Source organism: Sinocyclocheilus grahami, unplaced genomic scaffold (assembly GCF_001515645.1).
Source record: "Sinocyclocheilus grahami isolate Dianchi unplaced genomic scaffold, SAMN03320097.WGS_v1.1 scaffold497.1, whole genome shotgun sequence".
Lineage (NCBI taxonomy): Eukaryota > Metazoa > Chordata > Actinopteri > Cypriniformes > Cyprinidae > Sinocyclocheilus > Sinocyclocheilus grahami.
In genome coordinates this window covers 391752-399014 of record NW_015505676.1, presented here as the reverse complement: position 1 = coordinate 399014, position 7263 = coordinate 391752, and the positions used below count along the sequence as shown (strand labels likewise).

The window sequence follows — 7263 nt, the reverse complement described above, 5'->3', positions numbered from 1 at the left end:
TGAGGTAAAATACACCATGTATGTGTCCACATTCTATTGATTTGTGCTTACTGGTGAAAGTGCAATACCTGAAATGCAAAAGTACATTTCTTAAATGACAACAATCATTACGATTATAATTTTGAGAAAAAAAATTATTTTTTATCAGTTTAACCATTATACAGAATGACGAAAAGGTGACCTAATATTTAAAAACAAATCTGTTTTCAGATGGCGTCTGTGCTGTGCCTTTATGGGGCTCTGCACTGCTTGGTAATTCTGCCAGGTATGATTATTTACAAAACTTTTCTTTATGAAATAAATATTCAGCTAAACATTTATTAACTTTTTAATATTTCCGCAGTGTCGCAGGCAACATCCTTAACAAAAGTCTCCAAAGACAAATGTAAGACTAAAATATCTCAAAAGCACGACAACATTTAGTGCCTTCACTTTTGCCAGTGCAAAACCATTCACATAATATACTTGTCTTCTAGACTATTCCATCAAAAATGTAATCTGACTCATACATTAGTACTAATTTCTCTTGCAGCATCTAATCCAGCTGTCAGCATTGACTCTGAACATGCCCATGATTTTCTGGCACATGCACGTCCAAGAAGAACCGCTGACCCCAACTGGTATCACAATAATCCAGACTTTCAGTCCTACTATCGTTATTACAGCAGTATTGGGCACACTGAAGGGGTAAGAAGAACAATATTAGTTTTTTTCCCCCTATCCTATAATTAACTTTTAAGTTATTGAAGGGATAGTTCAAACAAAATAGAAAGTTCTGTCATCATTTACATCCTCATGTTGTTCCAAACATGGAAAAGTCTTTGGTTAAAAGCAGGGTAGGTGATTTGGTTCAAAAACATTTTTTGTTATGCTGGTTGAAAGTCTCTTCACAGCCCTATAGCAATCACTTAAGTGGTCTAATCTAATGTATTTATATGCACATGAAATGTCCATCCAATCACATCCCTCAGTCCGAAGGCTACGATAGGCTGTCCTACCTGCCTGTCAATATATGCATTTGCATACCTCCATGCTAGTGTTAATTTCGTTAACGAAGACTATGACGAAAAATGTTCGTTGAGAAGCTTTTTTCCCAAGACAAGACGACAATAAGGTCAATAAACGATAACTAAGACTATATCAACATGCAATTTCGTTGACGAAATAAGACGAGACTAAAATGTATTCAAAAAGATAAAAACTTTACCAAAAACCTTTTTATTTTCGTCAAAAAAGGAGACAAAATGTTATTGCAGACTGCTCTACGCCAGCTTTCATGAGTGCGGTTGCCAGATATCAAGAGTTCTAATCCCCGAATCAGAGATTCGCATTTACATTATACATTTTCTGCCCGGTGTGTTTTGTTTATTTTAAGCAATCTGGCAACCATGCGCCCGCGCTCACTCCTCACTGCGGAAGCGCCGCCGCAGATGATCTGAAAAACAAACCAGCTGGATCTAAATGAAAGCGTGTTCTGTCATGAGATTTCACTGTATTGTTTGCCATTGTGATAGCTGAATAAATACACTTACTCAATCGCTGTTGTTTTAATAGAGAAATAGACTATTGCAATTCTGGAATTAGTGGAATTACTAGGAATTTAACTGTTATAATATTTTTCGCTTGTTTTAGCCGTTTTCATAATGTAGACAGAGAGATTGCATAAGTCTTTGGTGTTGATTTATAAATTAAAAAGCCTATAATAAATCAGTACACTAGATGAGGTAAAATACACCATGTATGTGTCCACATTCTATTGATTTGTGCTTACTGGTGAAAGTGCAATACCTGAAATGCAAAAGTACATTTCTTAAATGACAACAATCATTACGATTATAATTTTGAGAAAAAAAATTATTTTTTATCAGTTTAACCATTATACAGAATGACGAAAAGGTGACCTAATATTTAATTGACTAAAACTAGACTAAAATACTTTAGATTTTCTTTGACTAAAACTAGACTAAAATACTTTAGATTTTCTTTGACTAAAACTAGACTAAAATACTTTTGATTTTCTTTGACTAAAACTAGACTAAAATACTTCAGGTATTCTTCGACTAAAACTAGACTAAAATACTTCAGATTTTCTTTGACTAAAACTAGACTAAAATACTTTAGATTTTCTTTGACTAAAACTAGACTAAAATACTTCAGGTATTCTTCGACTGAAACTAGAGTAAAATACTTCAGATTTTCTTCGACTAAAACTAGACTAAAATACTTTAGATTTTCTTTGACTAAAACTAGACTAAAATACTTCAGGTATTCTTCGACTAAAACTAGACTAAAATACTTCAGGTTTTCTTCGACTAAACTAGACTAAAATGTTAAGACTTTTAGTCGACTAAAACTTGACTAAAACTAAATAGGATAAGGTTGACTAAATATGATAAAAACTAACAAGGACATTTTAGCCCGGGACTAAGACTAAAATGAAAATAGCTTACAAAATTAACACTACGTTGCATTCAACCCTCCACCAACGCCGTCTCTCATCGTAGCCTCTGGTCTGCCGGAGCGCGTTCATGTGTTTTTGTAGTGATGAAGTCCGGTTCTTTTTCGCGAACCGGTTATTTCGGACAGTTCGTTTTAATGAACCGGTAAAAAAAATGGTTCATCGGTTCTTTTATGCCCTAACGTAATGACGTCATTCGCGATGACGTAATGATATCGAGTCTATCGTCCCAGGCCGGGATGGAAATACACATTCAGATATATAAAGTCAGTAATGATAACTTCAGTCAGTTAAAACATAATCATGATCTGAAACGTTTACAATTAAGTTTTGCAACTAAGCTCCCAAATACAGTAACGGGCAGTGATGTGCATACGAGGATTTAAGTCTTGAAGATACAAAGTAGCCTAAATAAATTAGTTGTCATCAGCGCAGAAACCATAATCCACTTACTATACATAATCCATTGCGATTTATCTGTTATTAAATAAACGTACGTTTCGCCAGATTGCCCTTCATTCAAGTCTTCGGTTTACCCGCGCTCATAACATTAGCACAGAATCAGTTGTCCAAAAGAACCAGTTCGGTTCAGACGTGCTTTGTCAGTCATAGTAGGCAATCTGTTCGGTAGCTTCACGCTGCATCACGCATGCGCAGTTTCATCAGCTCATCGGTTCTCAAATCGGACGTGTCCGAAAGAAACGGTTCTCGGTTGAGTGTATCGGTGATCCGAAAACCGATGCAACCGGTTCTTGACTCGAGAAGGAGAACTGCTCCAGCAGTGGGCATGTACTTTCGTTATCCGGCTCGCTGCACACATGCTACTCTGCTTGTGTTCATTTTCAGTTCTCTCTCCACAGCAGTTCAGTCAGTGTACTGTTTGAGTAAATTAATTACTCTTGGATATTGGTTTATTTCGACTCAGAGGAAGTGTCAGCCACGTTAAAAAAGTGAATAACTTAAAGGTGCAATAGGTGATTGTCTTCATAAACATTTTTTGTTATGCTGGTTGAATGTCTCTTCACATCCCGATAGCAATCATTAAGTTAAGTGGTCTAAATGTATTTGTCTGTATTTATATATTCTGTGGAAGGCGTAGGATCAAGAAATGTTTGTCCAATCAAAACACTCGGTCCGAGTGTTTTAATTGCTTTCCTACCTGCCTGTCAACGTATGTATTTGCATACCTCTGCGCACCGGGTTCGCGCAGACAGGATACGTCATCAGCGCGTTCACGCATGCTGTGCAGACAGAGTGAGGATGGCAGACAAACATCAACAACCCGATCTTCCTTCCTGATATTGTAGTACTTATAACGATTTCTCACCGGTGAATGACACATGATGTAGCCCAGCGGTTAATCTAGTCCTCGTGCCAGCTCGTTAGAAGTCGATCTCGTTAGAAGTCGTTTACTTAAGATTAAGTAAAATCTTATTGGTTTGGAGCAACATGGGGGAAAGTAAATTGACAGAATTTGCATTTTTGGGTGAACTGTCCCTTTAAGTTATTTCCTCAGCAAGCAATATACAGCATAAATAAAAATAGAAGTGTTGTTCATTAAAATGCACAAAGAAGCTGTATTTTCTCTGTCTCTCTTCCAGCTCTATGAGATAGACAAAATTCGAATGCTTTACCAGCAGATGCGACATCTGGAGCTCGCGTATGGGCCTGATGCATTCAAATACCAGAATAGCCTCGGCCTCCAACTAAAGTTGACGCCTCCACCCCCTACTTTATCACCTGTCTCCAAGATGGATGTTATGTACCTGTGTAATTCAAAAGACCCCCAATGCAAGCCACATATTGTGTACCTTCCCGCTGGTGGTGTACCTGTACTTTGAGATCCACGTTACAACCCAATCTGCAAACTCAGCCCTGTCCAGAAGTCGCTCTCTCCACCTGTAACTGCCTCAGAACCAGTGACGTTCACACCTCCACCACCCCCTTCTCCAATGATTATCAAAGGAATGGAGTATGACTGGGACCCTTACTGGGACCCTGACCTGAATCGACAATCCTCCCAGGCCAGTTAAGATGATCGAACCATCACCAGCACTGCCAGTGGAAAGGTGGAAAAAGAAACGGAGAACAAAGTAATCCTAAATGCTCCAGTTCCAACCTACGACCCATATGACTTCAGTCAAGATCTATATGATCCTTTCCGCCATGCAGCTCCAGCTCCCTGACTTCAAATTAAACAAAATCAGTGAAAAAAAGCATCTTAATAATTTACTCCTACATTCACGTTTTCTTATCAAAAGGATGTATAATTTATAAGATAAAGTACACATTACATATTAGATATATTAAATCATGGCCTTATTTATAATATGTAGCTAGATTTGTATTCTTTAAACCAAACAAATCTTGAGGCCAGAATAAAGGATATGGTCACATAAAAACTACTTTGGTTTGTTTATCTGATTCATATTATTGTTTCATACGAATTTATCCCAGAAGAAAGTATGTGGGCACCATCAGGTAATATAAAGAAAACTGTTATTGAAAAGCAAATTATTTCGTCTGTTAATTCACATTAACCGTTTATTAATTTGTATAGCATTGTTTTTCCTGGTCGCATAGGGTAGCGTGGCCGAGCGGTCTAAGGCGCTGGATTTAGGCTCCAGTCTCTCTGGAGGCGTGGGTTCGAATCCCACCGCTGCCAAAACTGTTTTCTAATTATTTTAAATTAAGAAACTATCACGTCACTAAAACAGTCAATTTCCGGATGTATCAAAGAGCACAGAACTTCAACTTTTAGCTATTATCTGTAGATATGTCTTCAGAAATATAGCTTCCAATTTGTAACTTGCAACTGGTCATCTTTTTAACAAAATCCATTAAAAAAAACATGATTGAGCTCTTTATCTAGTTCCTTATCAGTCATACTTACACAAGAATCACGATTTGCGAATCTCAAAAGGCACCGCTGGGATTCGAACCCAGGATCTCCTGTTTACTAGACAGGCGCTTTAACCAACTAAGCCACGGCGCCAGCGAGCGCTTTCTTTAAAGGTATTTTCTTGGAATACACATAATGATCATTGTGTGTGTGTAGAGACAGCGGATTTGCCATCCTTTGCTAAATCATCTGCTGAAGTCTAGTGCAGATACAGATATTCATACAAGCGTAAAACTAGGGTTGCAGACATACAGTCTGCTTGCTGCCGAGTGTTCATGGACCTGCTTTCATCAATCCAATATGGCGGCCTTTATAAATAACCGTTAATAGAAAATCTATATACAGATCATATATCTTACTTTAACCAGGTTCAATCAATTCTGAAGATTCAGATAAGATTCGATAAGGTGTTGCACACCCTACACGCATATATCCTATTATCACGTTCTGAAACCTCACTTCTAAATGTACAGGTGAGCAATTAACCTACTAATGTACTTCAGTCAAGGGCTCGGAAAGCTTTTGTTAAACCGCGCAAGTATTTTCAATCATGGTTGTGATTCTAACTCGTTCAAAAGAATTCAAAGTACACATCGCGTATGTAGTCATACATTCAATGACTAGTACAAGAGAAGCGTTTTAACGTTTTTTAAAAGTTAAACTATAGCTTTTTAATTCAGTTTCTTTTAGACCTAACATGCTGGCGTTTCCTGCGATCCCATTGGTGGATTTTGAAACCGATGGCCTTTTCGCTATTTATTCGTGTAACCGTAAAATTAATACAGATATAAGTCCCATTTCAGGTTTTCATTAAACTATTTTATAAAAACACCTAAAAGATGCGTTTATTTATTTAGAAAACCTAATATGAGTCAGGCGGAGGGGCTAAATCAGACGGAAGCTGAGTGAATTTCTCTTACTCGCAAAACGTGTAAATAACACGTATTTACACCGAATTGCTCTTAAGAATTCCATTTAGACTAATATTAAATTACTGTTCTAGAAATGGTCATACAAAATCTCCTATCAGAACTGATCAGTACACTTTTTACATTTACATTTAGTCATTTAGCAGACGCTTTTATCCAAAGCGACTTTTTGAAGTGGGTGTATGAAGCACAGTTCTGTTACATTACATTATGTAAAAAAATATGTTTGAGGTTTAAACATCGTCACTTGAATTCGTGGTTTTCCACGTCCCATTCATTTTGTGTTATGGTAAAGTTTTTTATCTGATGAAAACCATATGAATACTACATGCATATAGCGACATCTAGTGGTTCAAGTAATCATGTCTTAAACTCCAAAAGTGTATTTTTCGAAATAAATATTATATTCTTTTTCAAATATAACGGTTTTGTCACTTTGATGATAAGTATAATAAAATATGTGATTGATAAAACATCAGTGGTTTAATAAATAATAAAATAATACAACTTTCTTTATTGAGAGTCAAATTGCATTGACTCTCAACGGTAGCGTGGCCGAGCGGTCTAAGGCGCTGGATTAAGGCTCCAGTCTCTTCGGGGGCGTGGGTTCGAATCCCACCGCTGCCAAACACTTTTTCCCTTTGTACTACTACCTTTTGATGTCATCTTACAAAGTATACCGAGTAAGGCAACATAAGTAGACACACGATATTTACTTAGTCTAGTGCTAAAAGTATTATGAAATTGTATTGTCGGCACATGTGCTGTCAGGATGCATTACAATAGCACTGCTCCAGAAATCTAAATGTTTTCATATTTCCCATTAAGATAACTAACAAGTGAGTTTACGCAGCCTGGGAAGCCCATTCATCCCTTCATAGACCGCCATTTTGTTTGTTTCAGCAATTCTTACTAATAAATGCATTAACCACAAGGCATGTTGTGCAAATACAATCTACAATCCATGAACCCCA

General features: G+C 37.1%; 3 non-coding genes and 1 pseudogene across 3 annotated transcripts; 3 read left to right on the top strand and 1 right to left on the bottom strand.

Moving 5' to 3' along the window:
- Positions 1-210: 210 nt before the first annotated feature.
- On the top strand, positions 211-4735 carry LOC107554298 (uncharacterized; annotated as a pseudogene).
- Positions 4736-5041: 306 nt separating this feature from the next.
- trnal-uag (transfer RNA leucine (anticodon UAG)) lies at positions 5042-5123 on the top strand. Its single transcript has one exon. It is a non-coding gene; the product is annotated as a tRNA-Leu (tRNA).
- Positions 5124-5379: 256 nt separating this feature from the next.
- trnat-agu (transfer RNA threonine (anticodon AGU)) lies at positions 5380-5453 on the bottom strand. Its single transcript has one exon. It is a non-coding gene; the product is annotated as a tRNA-Thr (tRNA).
- A 1381-nt stretch (positions 5454-6834) lies between these two features.
- On the top strand, positions 6835-6916 carry trnal-aag (transfer RNA leucine (anticodon AAG)). The gene has a single exon. It is a non-coding gene; the product is annotated as a tRNA-Leu (tRNA).
- The last annotated feature ends 347 nt before the right edge of the window (positions 6917-7263 follow it).